The following is a 24,427-nucleotide window of genomic DNA, read 5'->3' on the forward strand; positions in this document are numbered from 1 at the left end:
CATCGAAAATAAAGTAATTTGAAAATTAATACTTCCGTTTTATGAACAGGATTAAACACAAATAATTGAAAATAAGTACGCACAGAACGTAACACAAATTTATCTGTGATCTGACAATCTATCTATTATAAAAACGATCTCGGTTACAATGATAACAGGCACTGAATATATATATATATTCCGATATCAAATTCAATCATATTATGTATATTTGTGAAAATAAGTATATTTGATGTTAGGTGTATACGTCCTTGTTAGTTATACATCCTTGAACTATGCAGCTACAATCAGCAATAGTTTAATTCATTTAAATAATGACTACAAATTTTTGTTCGCCTAAATTAAGGGTGCCAGCATGTCTTCTTTTTACTCAAAATACTGATACGTAACAAAATTTCAGTAGTTTTGATACCTCCAGTTGACTTGTACAACAAAATTATTTGACCGCATCCACCAAAACTGACCATATATGCACTTTAATTTGTAAATCTATATACCTGCATAGTAAATCAGCAATATTTTTTATGTCAGGATTCAATGTATAATACAATCCTGACAATGGACAGCAAAATTGCAATATGATAACAAAAAATTTTGGTTCGCATAAATTTAGGATACCAGCATGTCCTCATTTTATTCAAAATTTTGATACGTAACAAAATTTCAGTAGTTTTGATACCTCCAGCTGACTTGTACAACAAAATTATTTGACCGCATTACCAAAACTGACCATATGTGAACTTTAAATTGTAAATCTATATACCAGCATAGTAAATCAGCCTTATTTTTAATGTCAGGATTCAATGTATAATACAATCATGACAATGGACAGCAATATTGCAATATAATAACAACAAATTTTTGTTAGCCTAAATTAAGGGTGCCAGCTTGTCCTCTTTTTACTTAAAATACTGATACGTAACAAAATTTCAGTAGTTTTGATGCCTCCAGTTGACTTGTACAACAAAATTATTTGACCGCATCCACCAAAACTGACCATATATGCACTTTAATTTGTAAATCTTTATACCAGCATAGTAAATCAGCCATATTTTTTATGTCAGGATTCAATGTATAATACAATCATGACAATGGACAGCAATATTGCAATATAATAACAACAAATTTTTGTTCGCATAAATTTAGGATACCAGCATGTCCTCATTTTATTCAAAATATTGAAACGTAACAAAATTTCAGTAGTTTTGATACCTCCAGTTGACTTGTACAACAAAATTATTTGACCGCATCCACCAAAACTGACCATATGTGCACTTTAATTTGTAAATCTATATACCCGCATCGTTAATCAGCCATATTTTTTATGTCAGGATTCAATGTATAATACAATCATGACAATGGACAGCAAAATTGCAATATAATAACAAAAAATTTTGGTTCGCATAAATTTAGGATACCAGCATGTCCTCTTTTTACTTAAAATACTGATACGTAACAAAATTTCAGTAGTTTTGATACCTCCAGTTGACTTGTACAACAAAATTATTTGACCGCATCCACCAAAACTGACCATATGTGCATTTTAATTTGTAAATCTATATACCCGCATAGTTAATCAGCCCTATTTTTTATGTCAGGATTCAATGTATAATACAATCATGACAATGGACAGCAAAATTGCAATATAATAACAAAAAATTTTGGTTTGCATAAATTTAGGATACCAGCATGTCCTCATTTTATTCAAAATATTGAAACGTAACAAAATTTCAGTAGTTTTGATACCTCCAGTTGACTTGTACAACAAAATTATTTGACCGCATCCACCAAAACTGACCATATGTGCACTTTAATTTGTAAATCTATATACCCGCATAGTTAATCAGCCATATTTTTTATGTCAGGATTCAATGTATAATACAATCATGACAATGGACAGCAAAATTGCAATATAATAACAAAATATTTTGGTTCGCATAAATTTAGGATACCAGCATGTCCTCATTTTATTTAAAATATTGATACGTAACAAAATTTCAGTAGTTTTGATACCTCCAGCTGACTTGTACAACAAAATTATTTGACCACATTACCAAAACTGACCATATGTGAACTTTAAATTGTAAATCTATATACCAGCATAGAAAATCAGCCTTATTTTTAATGTCAGGATTTAATGTATAATACAATCATGACAATGGACAGCAATATTGCAATATAATAACAACAAATTTGTGTTCGCCTAAATTAAGGGTATAAGCATGTCCTCTTTTTACTCAAAATACTGATACGTAACAAAATTTCAGTAGTTTTGATGCCTCCAGTTGACTTGTACAACAAAATTATTTGACCGCATCCACCAAAACTGACCATATATGCACTTCAATTTGTAAATCTATATACCAGCATAGTAAATCAGCAATATTTTTTATGTCAGGATTCAATGTATAATACAATCCTGACAATGGACAGCAAAATTGCAATATAATAACAAAAAATTTTGGTTCGCATAAATTTAGGATACCAGCATGTCCTCATTTTATTCAAAATTTTGATACGTAACAAAATTTCAGTAGTTTTGATACCTCCAGCTGACTTGTACAACAAAATTATTTGACCGCATTACCAAAACTGACCATATGTGAACTTTAAATTGTAAATCTATATACCAGCATAGTAAATCAGCCTTATTTTTAATGTCAGGATTCAATGTATAATACAATCATGACAATGGACAGCAATATTGCAATATAATAACAACAAATTTTTGTTAGCCTAAATTAAGGGTGCCAGCATGTCCTCTTTTTACTTAAAATACTGATACGTAACAAAATTTCAGTAGTTTTGATGCCTCCAGTTGACTTGTACAACAAAATTATTTGACCGCATCCACCAAAACTGACCATATATGCACTTTAATTTGTAAATCTATATACCAGCATAGTAAATCAGCCATATTTTTTATGTCAGGATTTAATGTATAATACATGTGATCATGACAATGGACAGCAATATTGCAATATAATAACAACAAATTTTTGTTCACATAAATTTAGGATACCAGCATGTCCTCATTTTATTCAAAATATTGAAACGTAACAAAATTTCAGTAGTTTTGATACCTCCAGTTGACTTGTACAACAAAATTATTTGACTGCATCCACCAAAACTGACCATATGTGCACTTTAATTTGTAAATCTTTATACCCGCATCGTTAATCAGCCATATTTTTTATGTCAGGATTCAATGTATAATACAATCATGACAATGGACAGCAAAATTGCAATATAATATAACAAAAAATTTTGGTTCGCATAAATTTAGGATACCAGCATGTCCTCTTTTTACTTAAAATACTGATACGTAACAAAATTTCAGTAGTTTTGATACCTCCAGTTGACTTGTACAACAAAATTATTTGACCGCATCCACCAAAACTGACCATATGTGCATTTTAATTTGTAAATCTATATACCCGCATAGTAAATCAGCCCTATTTTTTATGTCAGGATTCAATGTATAATACAATCATGACAATGGACAGCCAAATTGCAATATAATAACAAAAAATTTTGGTTTGCATAAATTTAGGATACCAGCATGTCCTCATTTTATTCAAAATATTGATACGTAACAAAATTTCAGTAGTTTTGATACCTCCAGCTGACTTGTACAACAAAATTTTTGACCACATTACCAAAACTGACCATATGTGAACTTTAAATTGTAAATCTATATACCAGCATAGAAAATCAGCCTTATTTTTAATGTCAGGATTCAATGTATAATACAATCATGACAATGGACAGCAATATTGCAATATAATAACAACAAATTTTTGTTAGCCTAATTAAATTAAGGGTGCCAGCATGTCCTCTTTTTACTTAAAATACTGATACGTAACAAAATTTCAGTAGTTTTGATGCCTCCAGTTGACTTGTACAACAAAATTATTTGACCGCATCCACCAAAACTGACCATATATGCACTTTAATTTGTAAATCTTTATACCAGCATAGTAAATCAGCCATATTTTTTATGTCAGGATTCAATGTATAATACAATCATGACAATGGACAGCAATATTGCAATATATAACAACAAATTTTGGTTCGCATAAATTTAGGATACCAGCATGTCCTCATTTTATTCAAAATATTGAAACGTAACAAAATTTCAGTAGTTTTGATACCTCCAGTTGACTTGTACAACAAAATTATTTGACCGCATCCACCAAAACTGACCATATGTGCACTTTAATTTGTAAATCTTTATACCCGCATCGTTAATCAGCCCTATTTTTTATGTCAGGATTCAATGTATAATACAATCATGACAATGGACAGCAAAATTGCAATATAATAACAAAAAATTTTGGTTCGCATAAATTTAGGATACCAGCATGTCCTCTTTTTACTTAAAATACTGATACGTAACAAAATTTCAGTAGTTTTGATACCTCCAGTTGACTTGTACAACAAAATTATTTGACCGCATCCACCAAAACTGACCATATGTGCATTTTAATTTGTAAATCTATATACCCGCATAGTTAATCAGCCCTATTTTTTATGTCAGGATTCAATGTATAATACAATCATGACAATGGACAGCCAAATTGCAATATAATAACAAAAAATTTTGGTTTGCATAAATTTAGGATACCAGCATGTCCTCATTTTATTCAAAATATTGATACGTAACAAAATTTCAGTAGTTTTGATACCTCCAGTTGACTTGTACAACAAAATTATTTGACTGCATCCACCAAAACTGACCATATGTGCACTTTAATTTGTAAATCTTTATACCCGCATCGTTAATCAGCCATATTTTTTATGTCAGGATTCAATGTATAATACAATCATGACAATGGACAGCAAAATTGCAATATAATATAACAAAAAATTTTGGTTCGCATAAATTTAGGATACCAGCATGTCCTCTTTTTACTTAAAATACTGATACGTAACAAAATTTCAGTAGTTTTGATACCTCCAGTTGACTTGTACAACAAAATTATTTGACCGCATCCACCAAAACTGACCATATGTGCATTTTAATTTGTAAATCTATATACCCGCATAGTAAATCAGCCCTATTTTTTATGTCAGGATTCAATGTATAATACAATCATGACAATGGACAGCCAAATTGCAATATAATAACAAAAAATTTTGGTTTGCATAAATTTAGGATACCAGCATGTCCTCATTTTATTCAAAATATTGATACGTAACAAAATTTCAGTAGTTTTGATACCTCCAGCTGACTTGTACAACAAAATTATTTGACCACATTACCAAAACTGACCATATGTGAACTTTAAATTGTAAATCTATATACCAGCATAGAAAATCAGCCTTATTTTTAATGTCAGGATTCAATGTATAATACAATCATGACAATGGACAGCAATATTGCAATATAATAACAACAAATTTTTGTTAGCCTAATTAAATTAAGGGTGCCAGCATGTCCTCTTTTTACTTAAAATACTGATACGTAACAAAATTTCAGTAGTTTTGATGCCTCCAGTTGACTTGTACAACAAAATTATTTGACCGCATCCACCAAAACTGACCATATATGCACTTTAATTTGTAAATCTTTATACCAGCATAGTAAATCAGCCATATTTTTTATGTCAGGATTCAATGTATAATACAATCATGACAATGGACAGCAATATTGCAATATAATAACAACAAATTTTGGTTCGCATAAATTTAGGATACCAGCATGTCCTCATTTTATTCAAAATATTGAAACGTAACAAAATTTCAGTAGTTTTGATACCTCCAGTTGACTTGTACAACAAAATTATTTGACCGCATCCACCAAAACTGACCATATGTGCACTTTAATTTGTAAATCTTTATACCCGCATCGTTAATCAGCCATATTTTTTATGTCAGGATTCAATGTATAATACAATCATGACAATGGACAGCAAAATTGCAATATAATAACAAAAAATTTTGGCTCGCATAAATTTAGGATACCAGCATGTCCTCTTTTTACTTAAAATACTGATACGTAACAAAATTTCAGTAGTTTTGATACCTCCAGTTGACTTGTACAACAAAATTATTTGACCGCATCCACCAAAACTGACCATATGTGCATTTTAATTTGTAAATCTATATACCCGCATAGTTAATCAGCCCTATTTTTTATGTCAGGATTCAATGTATAATACAATCATGACAATGGACAGCCAAATTGCAATATAATAACAAAAAATTTTGGTTTGCATAAATTTAGGATACCAGCATGTCCTCATTTTATTCAAAATATTGATACGTAACAAAATTTCAGTAGTTTTGATACCTCCAGCTGACTTGTACAACAAAATTATTTGACCACATTACCAAAACTGACCATATGTGAACTTTAAATTGTAAATCTATATACCAGCATAGAAAATCAGCCTTATTTTTAATGTCAGGATTCAATGTATAATACAATCATGACAATGGACAGCAATATTGCAATATAATAACAACAAATTTTTGTTCACCTAAATTAAGGGTGCCAGCATGTCCTCTTTTTACTTAAAATACTGATACGTAACAAAATTTCAGAAGTTTTAATGCTTCCAGTTGACTTGTACAACAAAATTATTTGACCGCATCCACCAAAACTGACCATATATGCACTTTAATTTGTAAATCTATATACCCGCATAGTAAATCAGCCATATTTTTGATGTCAGGATTCAATGTATAATACAATCATCACAATGGACAGCAATATTGCAATATAATAACAACAAATTTTGGTTCGCATAAATTTAGGATACCAGCATGTCCTCATTTTATTCAAAATATTGATCTTATCAAAATTTCAGTAGTTTTGATACCTCCAGTTGACTTGTACAACAAAATTATTTGACCACATCCACCAAAACTGACCATTTGTGCACTTTAATTTGTAAATCTATATACCCGCATAGTTAATCAGCCATATTTTTTATGCCAGAATCAATGTATAATACAATCATGACAATGGACAGCAATATTGCAATATAATAACAACAAATTTTTGTTCACATAAATTTATAATACCAGCATGTCCTCATTTTATTCAAAATATTGATACGTAACTAAATTTCAGTAGTTTTGATACCTCCAGCTGACTTGTACAACAAAATTATTTGACCGCATTACCAAAACTGACCATATGTGCACTTTAATTTGTAAATCTATATACACCATGGCATACCCGCATAGTATTAATCAGCCATATTTTTTATGTCAGGAATCATTGTATAATATAATCATGACAATGGACAGCAATATTGCAATTTAATAACAACAAATTTTTGTTCGCATAAATTTAGGATACCAGCGTGTCCTCCTTTTATTCAAAATATTGATACGTAACAAAATTTCAGTAGTTTTAATACCTCATGCTGACTTGGAAAACAAAACTATTTGACCAAAACTGATCATATGTGCACTTTTATTTGCAAATCTATATACCCGAATACCATTGTACCGAGCGCCTTAATGTCTTCTCCTGGCGCTCCTGTTCACATTTTAGTAGGACCGTAAATGTAGACGTAATCAATAATATTGGAAAACCATTAATGCAAAAAATATTCTGAATAAATTGAGAATGTCAGAATTTCATCTCTTTATTTATAATAACAGTCACATCATATATAGGAGTTCATGATGGTGTACGTGTAAAACAAAACTATTATGCCACATCATCAAAGTACCAACGAATCCGTACCAACACTGACATGTCTGAATTCATTTGTACTATTTACAATGATTTAATAAAAAAAAAGTATACGAGGTTCTCTTCTTGGAATCTATTATGTCGGTTGATTGATTTTGTTTATAGTTAAACGTCAAGTGGCAACTGTTTCATTTAAGTGCGCATTGAGTATAATTTTAGGACGTCTCATATAAATAGATCGGCAATGACAAATCTCTCGATTTATCACTGAACTAGTATATATTTGTTTATGGGCCAGCTGAAGGACGCCTCCGGGTGCGGGAATTTCTCGCTACATTGAAGACCTGTTGGTGACCTTCTGCTGTTGTTTTTTATTTGGTCGGGTTGTTGTCTCTTTGACACATTCCCCATTTCCATTCTCAATTTATTTCTAAAAAATTGAGTCGGACAGCAAATTTTTTTTACCAAGATTATTTAAATTCTTGAATTGACAGGAGATTGTACTACATTTACTATCTTAATCAATCTGAAATGCAAATTCTAGGTTTTATGACAACGATTATTTTTATTTTTGAACTGAGGCAATACACAAACTACATGAGATGTATAATTTGATTTAAATCAAAGGGTTGTTAAAAAAAGTTATAAATTAAATTTTTAAGTGTACTATATGGGTTAGTTGGAACATCAAATTCTTGTTTTTTGATTTGACAAGAATATTAATAAAATAAAAGAAGTGTCACTTTCATTGAGGTCAATGTAAATCATACACACCTGACTCTTGTAAAACTTTCAATTTTGTAAAAGTATTCCTCTGTATTTTCCACAAAAAAAACAGAATTGTAATGTCTTTGTATAATTTTCTAATAAAATAGAAAATATTAGCATGTATTTTTTATGCCACATCAATATATTAATTTCTGAACTTAAATTTCTTCTCATTTATGTCTAACAAACCAATCTGAAGTTAGAAAGTAATCAATTATTAGACCAGTTAAAAAATGTATAGATCTATTCTTTAATTCTTTTGTTTCATATAATAATTAACTTTTTTTAAATATTCAAATGTGTTATTTTAACCCAATTAGTATGAGTGTGAATTTATTTACTCAAAGGTCCTTTTATCTCTTAATTAGCCATAAACAATCACAAAAAGAATGAAAAATCAAGGTAGATAATTATTTGGATTAAAAATAAAACATATGAAATTAAAGGGAATATAATTAAATTCTTTTAAGTGATTATTTGTTTTGATAAGTAATTTGTGCATCTTTGTGATTGTAAATGGCTAATCAAGAGATAAAAGGGCTATTTGAGTTGAAGAACTCATACTCATACTCATACTCATTAGGTTAAATAAACACATAAGCATATATATAAAATGTTCATTTTAATATGAAAAATAAAAAAGAATTAAAGAATAGCTATGGATAAGGTAAACTTTTCATTATTGTAACTATACTATATTATATATTTAAAATATTATGTAAAATTGAGAATGGAAATGGGGAATGTGTCAAAGAGAACAACCCGACAAATAAAAAAACAACAGCAGAAGGTCACCAACAGGTGTGTTTATATAAAAAAATAATAATATTAAAATAGGTATCAATACGTACCAGGATTATAATTTAATGATTTTTTAATTTATAATTTAATGATTTTTTAATTTATAATTTATTATAATTTATAATTATAATTAAAACACCTGCAATATAAACATATTGTAAGTTTTGTATTTACCAATTGTGTCGTGTTTTGTGATTAAGATTTAGAAAACCAGTTTTCCACTCATTTACAATATTATTCTACTCTTAAGCTATTAAAATAGTAAGTAAACCTAAGCTTACTGAATCCCATGTCAATTAGTTATTTGTTGTATTGCTGTAAAATTTAAGAATTAAAGTTATCTTGGTATAAAAAAGGTAGGATTTGCAATTCGGACAAAATAGAGATATTACACTTTAATTTTTTTAATAACTTTTTCAAATCAACTTGGATTTTCATCAAACTATGTAGGTATCTTACATATATATTAAGCTTAATGAATCCAATGTCATTTAGTTTTTTGTTGTATTGCTGAAAATGAAAAATTTAAAAATTAAATTAATCTAGGTCAAAAAAGCTAGAATTTGCAGTTTGAACAAAATAGAGATAGTACACTTTAATTTTTTTAATAACTTTTTCAAATCAACTTGAATTTTCATCACACTACTTAAGTATCTTAGATATATATTAAGCTTACTGAATCCCATGTCATTTAGTTGTTTTTTTTTATTGCTGAAAAATTTAAAAATTAAATTAATCTAGGTAAAAAAAGCTAGAATTTGCAGTTCGAACAAAATAGAGATAGTACACTTTAATTTTTTTAATAACTTTTTCAAATCAACTTGAATGTTCATCAAACTATGCAGCTACCTTACATTTATATTAAGCTTACTGAATCCCATGTCAATTAGTTTTTTTGTTGTATTGCTGTAAAATTTAAGAATTAAAGTTATCTTGGTATAAAAAAGCTAGGATTTGCAATTCGGACAAAATAGAGATATTACACTTTAATTTTTTTAATAACTTTTTCAAATCAACTTGGATTTTTATCAAACTATGTAGGTATCTTAGATATATATTAAGCTTACTGAATCCCATGTCATTGAGTTTTTTGTTGTATTGCTGTAAAATTTAAAAATTAAATTAATCTAGGTCAAAAAAGCTAGAATTTGCAGTTCGAACAAAATAGAGATAGTACACTTTAATTTTTTTAATAACTTTTTCAAATCAACTTGGATTTTCATCAAACTATGTAGGTATCTTAGATATATATTAAACTTAATGAATCCAATGTCATTTAGTTTTTTGTTGTATTGCTGAAAATGAAAAATTTAAAAATTAAATTAATCTAGGTCAAAAAAGCTAGAATTTACAATTCGGACAAAATAGAGATATTACACTTTAATTTTTTTAATAACTTTTTCAAATCAACTTGGATTTTCATCAAACTATGTAGGTATCTTAGAAATATATTAAGCTTACTGAATCCCATCTCATTGAGTTTTTGTTGTATTGCTGTAAAATTTAAAAATTAAATTACTCTAGGTCAAAAAAGCTAGAATTTGCAGTTCGAACAAAATAGAGATAGTACACTTTAATTTTTTTAATAACTTTTTCAAATCAACTTGAATGTTCTTCAAACTATGCGGCTATCTTACATATATATTAAGCTTACTGAATCCCATGTCAATTCGTTATTTGTTGTATTGCTGAAAAATTTAAGAATTTAAAGTTATCTTGGTATAAAAAAGCTAGGATTTGCAATTCGGACAAAATAGAGATAGTACACTTTAATTTTTTTAATAACTTTTTCAAATCAACTTGGATTTTCATCAAACTATGTAGGTATCTTAGATATATATTAAGCTTACTGAATCCCATGTCATTTAGTTTATTGTTGTATTGCTGTAAAATTTTAGAATTAAATTACTCTAGGTCAAAAAAGCTAGAATTTGCAGTTCGAACAAAATGGACATAGTACACTTTATTTTTTTTAATAACTTTTTCAAATCAACTTGGATGTTCATCAAACTATGCAGCTATCTAACATATATATTAAGCTTAATGAATCCCATTTCATTTAGTTTTTAAAGGCAGTGCTTTAAGGCCTGACTTTCAAGTCATGAGGTTCATCTTTCCTTACGCTAATCTTTGCTGGGGGTCATTTTGCAAGAAATAGATCCGGAAATGTTTAAATTTCTCCTCTACTTTTTGTGGTATGTATTGGTTTTTGTTCCTTTCATTTACATTGGGAAATAAAGAAACGATCAGTGTGTATTGTTCGTTTTAAAAATCTGTTTATTAACGTGTCTTTTGCATTATAAGCAGTCAATCTGATTACAAACTATCATTATTCGAATTCCGTGTGGAAAGAGGTCCGTTCAATTTCGAGTACTATTTGCGATCTAAAGATATTTTAAAATCATTTCACTCGTTGATATAACATGATATTATAATTAAAAGTCGACTGACCGTGAGTTATATTGCATAATATACAATTTAAAGTATTTCTGTACGTGAAGCCGTATGACGTTATAGTTATTTCGGTCTCAGTTATGTAAAATATGAAATTATCGTTCCTGAATAGGGTTCCACTAATTAAAGACAAGAAGCGTCAAAAAGTGATAAGAAGCGACAATAAAATTAAAATAGCGATAAGAAGCGACAATATGATTAATTTAGCGAGAAGAAGCGTCAAGAAGACTATAAAGCGACTATACATAAATAAAAAAAATGTCATTGCAACAACTTATTCCCCATAGATATTAAAAAAAACATGCATTATTTTTTATTATAGGGGCGGTTATAAAACATTTTTTATATTACTGCACATTGATAGATAAAAATATGTTTTTATTAAGAAGAAAGGGATTAGTTTTTATTAGATATAAAAAAATTATATTTTATGCACACGCTAAAAATTGGCCATCAAAACAAAAAAAAATCAATTTCCTTTTAAAGAATTTATTGAATCAAAACCATGCAATATCATTTCCTTTCTAACAGTGAAATTCTTCTTTTTCATAGGGACATATTTGATAGGTGTAGCTCACCCTATCACATCAAATGAGAATAGCCTCGTGAGAGAATTACGATTCGCTTGTCCCTTGTTAGTTATTGTCGCTTCGTCACTAAATTAAACTTCTTGTCGCTGTTTGTCTCTAAAATTCTTCTTGTCTCTTATTAGTGAGACCAGTCAGTTCCGTCCTTAACTTCCGTTTAAATAATTAATTTTTGCACTGCAAAACAATCACACAATTAACGATGCCTAGTCCTTGTTGGTGTGTACCTGAGTGTCATTTAAGAGGAGGACTTGCATTTCTAAATGACTTAATAAGAAGGAAAAGTTGGATCAACGCCTTGGCTCAAACGTAGATTGTCATGTGCGATGCAATCGTAGAACCCATATCAATCAGCTGTTGTTTGCAAGGCACATTTTACTGAAAACGACTACGTTCAGGAAACTAATCTATTCATGGTAAAACTTTATTTTCTTTAAGAAATATATACTGTTATTTATATAATCGCCATGCAAGTAAACCAAAGTCTGTTTGCAACCGCAATTATCGTTTTAGAATAAAAAGGGGGGTGAATTCAAGACGTCATAACTTTTGGGATTACGATTCAATATCATCTGTTTGACATTTTTTGGTTAATACTACAATTGTATGGTTTTTCTACAAGAGATATATATTATACTGATAATTATTTTAGCAGTCATTATGTAAATTTCGGTTGTAATGACAAGAATTCATGAGCTATGCCTCGGGCTTTCTTGAAAAATATCAATGACAATGTAAACAGGAACAAAACATTGACATGAATGATGCTCTCCACCTATGTTATAGTTATTTAGGTATGTGTGTTGCACAAGTCTTTCACAAGTTTCAAAAAAGCTAATGTTATAAAACTTTTTTCAGGGCACATACCCACTTTATAGAGACTTGTCTACTGCCATGCATTCCCATCCTATTTTCATGCACCATTTGTAAGCAAGAGACTGAATGGTTTACAAAATTAAAAATCAGGACGGTGTCCCGTTAAACCAAAAGAACCAAACTGGATGAATATTGTAGAAGAAATCTAGAGGAAAGTTTTGATTTGTGAAATTGGTTTTCCTGAACAGATGTACATTCATCCTGCAGGAAAGATTTATAACTGTCCACCACCAACTGACGAGCTAATGTTGAGCTTCACAGATGGAATTACTCAAACACCATAAATGCCTATGTTTTCAGCACAGATTTCACAAATCATGACACAGCTGTGCATTTTTATGCCCCACCTACGATAGTAGGGGGGCATTATGTTTTCTGGTCTGTGCGTCCGTTCGTCTGTTCGTCCGTTCGTCCGTTCGTCCGTCCGTCTGTCCCTCTTCAGGTTAAAGTTTTTGGTCAAGGTAGTTTTTGATGAAGTTGAAGTCCAATCGACTTCAAACTTGGTACACATGTTCCCTATGATATGATCTTTTTAATTTTAATGCCAAATTAGAGTTTTTACCCCAATGTCACGGTCCACTGAACATGGAAAATGATAGTGCGAGTGGGGCATTCGTGTACTGGGGACACATTCTTGTTTATACCTGTTAAAAAGTCGAAAACTAAATATTATTTTTATATAAATAAACATATATTGTGTCATTTTAGAACTTATATTTTTCCAAAGGATGCATGAATGAAAGTAGTGAAATTCATTTTGCTTTGATATATAGATTTGAATTACAATTGTTCATGTTATTGTAATGCATATAAAAATAAGGAGATGTGGCACAATGTAAATATATGATATTCTGTGAGTTTATCAAACTAAAGGGGATAAGAAATGGGTATAAGCAGTTACAGGACTGTACTACTGTACAATCTCCAACAATGAGAAAAACTCATACTGTAAAGAGAATTTCATATTTACAAGTAAGTTTTGTTTTTGCATTGAATAATTTTCTTCTATTGTCTTAAAAGCAAATATGGGAAGTGGTTAAAATGCTAATGAGACAGCTTTTATGGCCACCAGATGTCATTGTTACCTTGATTAAAAACTCCTTTTTAGCTCACCTGACCTGACTCATCACTTGGTTTCGTCGTCCATAAACTTTTACAAAAAATCTTCTCTGAAACTACTGTGCCAAATTTAACCAAACTTAGCCAAAATCATCATTGCGGTATCTAATTTAAAAAATGTGTGGTTAGACCCGGTCAACCAACCGAGATGGCCACTATGGCCAAAAATAGAACATACAGGTAAAATGTAGATTTTGGCTTATAACTCTGAAACCAAAGCATTTAGAGCAAATCTGACATAGGGTGAAATTGTCTCTTCAGTGAAGATCTATCTGCCCAGGAATTTTCAGACAAATCTGATGGATTGCTACCCCCAAATTAGTAATTTGAAGGAAATTTTGCAGAGTTTGGTTATTATCTTAAATTTTATTATAGATAGAGATAAACTGTAAACAGCAATAATGTTCTGCAAAGTAAGATCTACAAATAAGTCAATATGACCAAAATTTTAAGTTGACCCCTTAAAGAGTTATTGTCCTTTATAGTCAATTTTTAACAATTTTCATAAATTTTTGTATTTTTGGTTATTTTTTAAAAAATATTTTCAACTGTAAATACTGGGCCATGTTTATTATAGATAGAGATAATTGTAGCACCAAGAATGTTCAGTAAAGAAAGATCTACAAACACATCCCCATCATCAAAAACACAATTTTGTCATTTTATATGTGTCCGTTGTTTAATATGCACATAGACCGTCCAAGGTGAGCGACACAGGCTCTTGAGAGTCTCTAGGTCATTAATACAGGTAGATAACTTTATCATGTTTACACTGAAAAATAATATTGCTTGGAGGGAGAATTTTAAAAAAGTTCTGTCTTCAAAAGAGTTGACATGTAACTTTTGTTACTATGTACATTAACCATTATGTTACTTGATGTTCTAGCAATACACACAGAACGGAGACTAGTCAATCTTTGTGAATTATTTTTCATAGGATAGGAGTAATTGAATATGTGTATATAATTAATAATTAAAAATAGTTTTATTTACATTAAAAAGGAAAAGTTCTTATGTCTTAAAAATGCATTTCATGGCGAGGTACAGAAAATATACTGTAAACAGTAGACTATAGATATAGGTGAACTAGGTACAAGAGAACTCTAAATCTTAAATACTACAAACCACCTCTGTTCTATGGAAGATAATGATATAACTGGACTAGAAATACACACAACCTGTAATTAACTGCCTTTACAGCGCTTTCGCGCTTTGATTTGTTGTATTGCTGTAAAATTTAAAAATTAAATTGCTCTGGGTCAAAAATGCTAGAATTTGCAGTTCGAACAAAATGGACATAGTACACTTTAATTTTTTTAATAACTTTTTCAAATCAACTTGGATGTTCATCAAACTATGCAGCAATCTTACATATATATTAAGCTTACTGAATCCCATGTCAATTTGTTATTTGTTGTATTGCTGTAAAATTTAAGAATTAAGGTTATCTTGATATAAAAAAGCTAGGATTTGCAATTCGGACAAAATAGAGATATTACACTTTAATTTTTTTAATAACTTTTTCAAATCAACTTGGATTTTTATCAAACTATGTAGGTATCTTAGATATATATTAAGCTTACTGAATCCCATGTCATTGAGTTTTTTGTTGTATTGCTGTAAAATTTAAAAATTAAATTAATCTAGGTCAAAAAAGCTAGAATTTGCAGTTCGAACAAAATAGAGATAGTACACTTTAATTTTTTTAATAACTTTTTCAAATCAACTTGGATTTTCATCAAACTATGTAGGTATCTTAGATATATGTTAAACTTAATGAATCCAATGTCATTTAGTTTTTTGTTGTATTGGTGAAAATGAAAAATTTAAAAATTAAATTAATCTAGGTCAAAAAAGCTAGAATTTGCAATTCGGACAAAATAGAGATAGTACACTTTAATTTTTTTAATAACTTTTTCAAATCAACTTGGATTTTCATCAAACTATGTAGGTATCTTAGATATATATTAAGCTTACTGAATCCCATGTCATTGAGTTTTTTGTTGTATTGCTGTAAAATTTAAAAATTAAATTAATCTAGGTCAAAAAAGCTAGAATTTGCAGTTCGAACAAAATAGAGATAGTACACTTTAATTTTTTTAATAACTTTTTCAAATCAACTTGGATGTTCATCAAACTATGCAGCTATCTTACATATATATTAAGCTTACTGAATCCCATGTCAATTTGTTATTTGTTGTATTGCTGTAAAATTTAAGAATTAAGGTTATCTTGATATAAAAAAGCTAGGATTTGCAATTCGGACAAAATAGAGATATTACACTTTAATTTTTTTAATAACTTTTTCAAATCAACTTGGATTTTTATCAAACTATGTAGGTATCTTAGATATATATTAAGCTTACTGAATCCCATGTCATTGAGTTTTTTGTTGTATTGCTGTAAAATTTAAAAATTAAATTAATCTAGGTCAAAAAAGCTAGAATTTGCAGTTTGAACAAAATAGAGATAGTACACTTTAATTTTTTTAATAACTTTTTCAAATCAACTTGGATTTTCATCAAACTATGTAGGTATCTTAGATATATATTAAACTTAATGAATCCAATGTCATTTAGTTTTTTGTTGTATTGCTGAAAATGAAAAATTTAAAAATTAAATTAATCTAGGTCAAAAAAGCTAGAATTTGCAATTCGGACAAAATAGAGATATTACACTTTAATTTTTTTAATAACTTTTTCAAATCAACTTGGATTTTCATCAAACTATGTAGGTATCTTAGATATATATTAAGCTTACTGAATCCCATGTCATTGAGTTTTTTGTTGTATTGCTGTAAAATTTAAAAATTAAATTAATCTAGGTCAAAAAAGCTAGAATTTGCAGTTCGAACAAAATAGAGATAGTACACTTTAATTTTTTTAATAACTTTTTCAAATCAACTTGGATGTTCATCAAACTATGCAGCTATCTTACATATATATTAAGCTTACTGAATCCCATGTCAATTAGTTATTTGTTGTATTGCTGTAAAATTTAAGAATTAAAGTTATCTTGGTATAAAAAAGGTAGGATTTGCAATTCGGACAAAATAGAGATATTACAGTTTAATTTTTTTAATAACTTTTTCAAATCAACTTGGATTTTCATCAAACTATGTAGGTATCTTAGATATATATTAAGCTTACTGAATCCCATGTCATTTAGTTTTTTGTTGTATTGCTGTAAAATTTAAAAATTAAATTACTCTAGGTCAAAAAAGCTAGAATTTGCAGTTCGAACAAAATAGAGATAGTACACTTTAATTTTTTTAATAACTTTTTCAAATCAACTTGAATGTTCTTCAAACTATGCGGCTATCTTACATATATATTAAGCTTACTGAATCCCATGTCAATTCGTTATTTGTTATATTGCTGAAAAATTTAAGAATTTAAAGTTATCTTGGTATAAAAAAGCTAGGATTTGCAATTTGAACAAAATAGAGATAGTACACTTTAATTTTTTTAATAACTTTTTCAAATCAACTTGGATTTTCATCAAACTATGTAGGTATCTTAGATATATATTAAGCTTACTGAATCCCATGTCATTTAGTTTTTTGTTTTATTGCTGTCAAATTCAAGAATTAAATTACTCTAGGTCAAAAAAGCTAGAATTTGCAGTTCGAACAAAATGGACATAGTACACTTTATTTTTTTAATAACTTTTTCAAATCAACTTGGATGTTCATCAAACTATGCAGCTATCTAACATATATATTAAGCTTAATGAATCCCATTTCATTTAGTTTTTTGTTGTATTGCTGTAAAATTTAAAAATTAAATTACTCTGGGTCAAAAAAGCTAGAATTTGCAGTTCGAACAAAATGGACATAGTACACTTTAATTTTTTTAATAACTTTTTCAAATCAACTTGGATGTTCATCAAACTATGCAGCAATCTTACATATATATTAAGCTTACTGAATCCCATGTCAATTTGTTATTTGTTGTATTGTTGTAAAATTTAAGAATTAAAGTTATCTTGGTATAAAAAAGCTAGGATTTGCAATTCGGACAAAATAGAGATAGTACACTTTAATTTTTTTAATAACTTTTTCAAATCAACTTGGATTTTCATCAAACTATGTAGGTATCTTAGATATATATTAAGCTTAATGAATCCAATGTCATTTAGTTTTTTGTTGTATTGCTGAAAATGAAAAATTTAAAAATTAAATTAATCTAGGTCAAAAAAGCTAGAATTTGCAATTCGGACAAAATAGAGATATTACACTTTAATTTTTTATTAACTTTTTCAAATCAACTTGGATTTTCATCAAACTATGTAGGTATCTTAGATATATATTAAGCTTACTGAATCCCATGTCATTTAGTTTTTTGTTGTATTGCTGTAAAATTTAAAAGTTAAATTACTCTAGGTCAAAAAAGCTAGAATTTGCAGTTCGAACAAAATAGAGATAGTACACTTTAATTTTTTTAATAACTTTTTCAAATCAACTTGGATGTTCTTCAAAGTATGCAGCTATCTTACATATATATTAAGCTTACTGAATCCCATGTCAATTAGTTATTTGTTGTATTGCTGTAAAATTTAAGAATTGAAGTTATCTTGGTATAAAAAAGCTAGGATTTGCAATTCGGACAAAATAGAGATAGTACACTTTCATTTTTTTAATTACTTTTTCAAATCAACTTGAATTTTCATCAAACTATGTAGGTATCTTAGATATATATTAAGCTTACTGAATCCCATGTCATTTAGTTTTTTGTTGTATTGCTGAAAAATTTAAAAATTAAATTACTCTAGGTCAAAAAAAAGCTAGAATTTGCAGTTCGAACAAAATAGAGATAGTACACTTTAATTTTTTTAATAACTTTTTCAAATCAACGTGAATGTTCTTCAAACTATGCGGCTATCTTACATATATATTAAGCTTACTGAATCCCATGTCAATTCGTTATTTGTTGTATTGCTGAAAAATTTAAGAATTTAAAGTTATCTTGGTATACAAAAGCTAGGATTTGCAATTCGGACAAAATAGAGATAGTACACTTTAATTTGTTTAATAACTTTTTCAAATCAACTTGGATTTTCATCAAACTATGTAGGTATCTTAGATATATATTAAGCTTAATGAATCCAATGTCATTTAGTTTTTTGTTGTATTGCTGAAAATGAAAAATTTAAAAATTAAATTAATCTAGGTCAAAAAAGCTAGAATTTGCAATTCGGACAAAATAGAGATATTACACTTTAATTTTTTTAATAACTTTTTCAAATCAACTTGGATTTTCATCAAACTATGTAGGTATCTTAGATATATATTAAGCTTACTGAATCCCATGTCATTGAGTTTTTTGTTGTATTGCTGTAAAATTTAAAAAATAAATTAATCTAGGTCAAAAAAGCTAGAATTTGCAATTCGAACTAAATGGACATAGTACACTTTAATTTTTTTAATAACTTTTTCAAATCAACTTGGATGTTCTTCTAAGTATGCAGCTAGCTTACATATATATTAAGCTTACTGAATCCCATGTCAATTAGTTATTTGTTGTATTGCTGTAAAATTTAAGAATTAAAGTTATCATGGTATAAAAAAGCTAGGATTTGCAATTCGGACAAAATAGAGATAGTTACCCTAACCCTAACCCTAACTTAATAACTTTTTCAAATCAACTTGGATTTTCATCAAACTATGTAGGTATCTTAGATATATATAAAGCTTACGGAATCCCATGTCATTTAGTTTTTTGTTGTATTGCTGAAAAATTTTAAAATTAAATTAATCTAGGTCAAAAAAGCTAGAATTTGCATTTCGAACAAAATGGACATAGTACACTTTAATTTTTTTAATAACTTTTTCAAATCAACTTGGATTTTCATCAAACTATGTAGGTATCTTAAATATATATTAAGCTTACTGAATCCCATGTCATTGAGTTTTTTGTTGTATTGCTGTAAAATTTAAAAAATAAATTAATCTAGGTCAAAAAAGCTAGAATTTGCAGTTCGAACTAAATAGAGATAGTACACTTTAATTTTTTTAATAACTTTTTCAAATCAACTTGGATGTTCTTCTAAGTATGCAGCTAGCTTACATATATATTAAGCTTACTGAATCCCATGTCAATTAGTTATTTGTTGTATTGCTGTAAAATTTAAGAATTAAAGTTATCTTGGTATAAAAAAGCTAGGATTTGCAATTCGGACAAAATAGAGATAGTTACCCTAACCCTAACCCTAACTTAATAACTTTTTCAAATCAACTTGGATTTTCATCAAACTATGTAGGTATCTTAGATATATATAAAGCTTACGGAATCCCATGTCATTTAGTTTTTTGTTGTATTGCTGAAAAATTTTAAAATTAAATTAATCTAGGTCAAAAAAGCTAGAATTTGCATTTCGAACAAAATGGACATAGTACACTTTAATTTTTTTAATAACTTTTTCAAATCAACTTGGATTTTCATCAAACGGTCCGAGAACACAATTAATTCGTAGTGCATTTCTTTTAGAACATAAATGAAAATAAAAAAAATCCCACCTGCGCTTTCCCAATGAAACTTTTACAGTGTGTTGTACTACTTTTGGGACAAATTATATCAAAATTATAGAAAACTTCATCGCCTCTAACTCAAAATATGGACAATTTTGTGTTTAGGGTGTCTTGAAATCTTTTGACAGCTTCCGAAGTGCTAATTTTTAACCTTTTTCAGCTGGACCAAATCACTACTTTCCTGTAAAATTCTGGACCCAAATTTTTTTACAGTGTAATTTCACCCCCTACTTACAATTTGAGGCATTAAACTCGGAGAAATAAATTTGGAAGGGGTATAAAAATTATTGGCAAGTAACCCACTGTTAACACTAGGGACTATATTCGTGAACAACGAAAATCAAGGGACGACAATTGTGGTCTCGGACCTAATAGGATAGAAAGAGTTGACAAATCTTAAAAAAACTTGGTATGACCAAAGCTTAATAAATTATAACACTGCTTGCAAAGTTTCATAACAATAGGATATATATTATAGACACTATGTTAAATTCTATACTCATCTTTGCGTGTTAAATTTTGACGTTAAAATTGAAAAATTTCAACTATCAACATTTTGGGCTTTGAAAATTAAAATGTTGCAAAAAAATACTTTTCAAATGCCCTAATATATCATTTATTATGTACTTAAAGCAATAGAGTACTCATTTGATTTATCAGACTTAGCATAATTATTCAAAAGTCAAATTTATATCAGCCTGGGCCTAAAAATTGAGGTTTTTCAATGAAAGGGGGCCTTACATGAAGATGTAATATATTCCAGCAATTTTAAATTTGTGAAGCTTTTTGGTTATAAATAATCCTTACATATGTATTGAATGTACTTTAAATAGAAAGAAAAGTTACAAATAGCATATCATATTACTTTAAAAGGGTCTTAAGCCAAGCAAGACTGGAAAAAAATAAGGGTCAATTTAAGCCGTGCCACATATTTACATTAAAAAATGCATATTGAGGCTATAAGAAATAAAAAATTGTGTCCTTTTTATCATTTCTATACTCATGTGACATGATACAACAAATCTGAGCACAAAAAAGGCTCTTGCAATTAACTTTTCTTACAGACAGTATGGTCTGATACAAAGATTTTTGCCTTTTTAATAAAAACTTGAATGCAATTTTAGTCTCAACAGGCTTATATTTAAACCACTTGCTATCCTACAGAAGAAAAGAAAGATATTATGTGAAATGGAACAGGTACATTAGACATTGTAAAGTGCTTTTGATACAAATTTAGTGAGGTCTTTATTGTAGACTTCAAATTTTATGTACCAAGAACCCCACTTTTGACTTCATCCAAACAGGGCGTTAGACAAGGGTCATTTATACAACACATTTTGTACATATTATCTGAAATAACCTTCTTTTCTGTAGATTCTGAGTTCATAAACAAGTAAAAGTACTAGATGAAGGCACATAAACACAAGTATTGACACATGAAAACCTGTCAGATAGAAAGTCAGGATGCCATGAATGCATCAATATTGAAAAAGCCTTGAAATGCCTATTTTGACCATAAAATGCCAAAATTGGTCATTTTTGCAGAAATTCTATAAAATAAAAGTTTAAATCCTTTAGTTTCATGCTATTTGACAAAGTGACACCACCAAATCATTTAGGGAAGTTGCCAAAGTTCAGATTCTATATTTACAGACTTCACCTCTTAGGTCCGAGAACACAATTAATTCGTAGTGCATTTCTTTTAGAACATAAATGAAAATAAAAAAAATCCCACCTGCGCTTTCCCAATGAAACTTTTACAGTGTGTTGTACTACTTTTGGGACAAATTATATCAAAATTATAGAAAACTTCATCGCCTCTAACTCAAAATATGGACAATTTTGTGTTTAGGGTGTCTTGAAATCTTTTGACAGCTTCCGAAGTGCTAATTTTTAACCTTTTTCAGCTGGACCAAATCACTACTTTCCTGTAAAATTCTGGACCCAAATTTTTTTACAGTGTAATTTCACCCCCTACTTACAATTTGAGGCATTAAACTCGGAGAAATAAATTTGGAAGGGGTATAAAAATTATTGGCAAGTAACCCACTGTTAACACTAGGGACTATATTCGTGAACAACGAAAATCAAGGGACGACAATTGTGGTCTCGGACCAAACTATGTAGGTATCTTAAATATATATTAAGCTTACTGAATCCCATGTCAATTAGTTATTTGTTGTATTGCTGTAAAATTAAAGAATTAAGTTATCTTGGTATAAAAAAGCTAGGATTTGCAATTCGGACAAAATAGAGATAGTACACTTTAAATTTTTTAATAACTTTTTCAAATCAACTTGGATTTTCATCAAACTATGTAGGTATCTTAGATATATATTAAGCTTACTGAATCCCATGTCATTGAGTTTTTTGTTGTATTGCTGTAAAATTTAAAAATTAAATTAATCTAGGTCAAAAAAGCTAGAATTTGCAGTTCGAACAAAATAGAGATAGTACACTTTAATTTTTTTAATAACTTTTTCAAATCAACTTGGATGTTCATCAAACTATGCAGCTATCTTACATATATATTAAGCTTACTGAATCCCATGTCAATTTGTTATTTGTTGTATTGCTGTAAAATTTAAGAATTAAAGTTATCTTGGTATAAAAATGGTAGGATTTGCAATTCGGACAAAATAGAGATATTACACTTTAATTTTTTTAATAACTTTTTCAAATCAACTTGGATTTTCATCAAACTATGTAGGTATCTTAGATATATATTAAGCTTAATGAATCCAATGTCATTTAGTTTTTTGTTGTATTGCTGTAAAATTTAAAAAATTAAATTACTCTAGGTCAAAAAAGCTAGAATTTGCAGTTCGAACAAAATAGAGATAGTACACTTTAATTTTTTTAATAACTTTTTCAAATCAACTTGAATGTTCTTCAAACTATGCGGCTATCTTACATATATATTAAGCTTACTAAATCCCATGTCAATTCGTTATTTGTTGTATTGCTGAAAAATTTAAGAATTTAAAGTTATCTTGGTATAAAAAAGCTAGGATTTGCAATTCGGACAAAATAGAGATAGTACACTTTAATTTTTTTAATAACTTTTTCAAATCAACTTGGATTTTCATCAAACTATGTAGGTATCTTAGATATATATTAAGCTTACTGAATCCCATGTCATTTAGTTTTTTGTTGTATTGCTGTAAAATTTTAAAATTAAATTACTCTAGGTCAAAAAAGCTAGAATTTGCAGTTCGAACAAAATGGACATAGTACACTTTATTTTTTTTAATAACTTTTTCAAATCAACTTGGATGTTCTTCAAAGTATGCAGCTATCTTACATATATATTAAGCTTACTGAATCCCATGTCAATTAGTTATTTGTTGTATTGCTGTAAAATTTAAGAATTAAAGTTATCTTGGTATAAAAAAGCTAGGATTTGCAATTCGGACAAAATAGAGATAGTTACCCTAACCCTAACCCTAACTTAATAACTTTTTCAAATCAACTTGGATTTTCATCAAACTATGTAGGTATCTTAGATATATATAAAGCTTACGGAATCCCATGTCATTTAGTTTTTTGTTGTATTGCTGAAAATGAAAAATTTAAAAATTAAATTAATCTAGGTCAAAAAAGCTAGAATTTGCAATTCGGACAAAATAGAGATATTAC

General features: G+C 28.7%; 1 protein-coding gene and 1 long non-coding RNA gene across 3 annotated transcripts in view; one reads left to right on the plus strand and one right to left on the minus strand.

Annotated features, from left to right (window-relative positions):
- Positions 1 to 24,427, minus strand: part of LOC143074931 (uncharacterized) — a 106,482-nt gene that overhangs the window by 38,255 nt on the left and 43,800 nt on the right. The gene's annotated exons all lie outside the window — the stretch shown is intronic.
- The window catches only part of LOC143074932 (uncharacterized), a 40,352-nt gene that overhangs the window by 2,161 nt on the left and 13,764 nt on the right, over positions 1 to 24,427 (plus strand). The window lies entirely within an intron of this gene.

The sequence above is a fragment of the Mytilus galloprovincialis genome, chromosome 5, assembly GCF_965363235.1.
Source record: "Mytilus galloprovincialis chromosome 5, xbMytGall1.hap1.1, whole genome shotgun sequence".
Taxonomy (NCBI): Eukaryota; Metazoa; Mollusca; class Bivalvia; order Mytilida; family Mytilidae; genus Mytilus; species Mytilus galloprovincialis.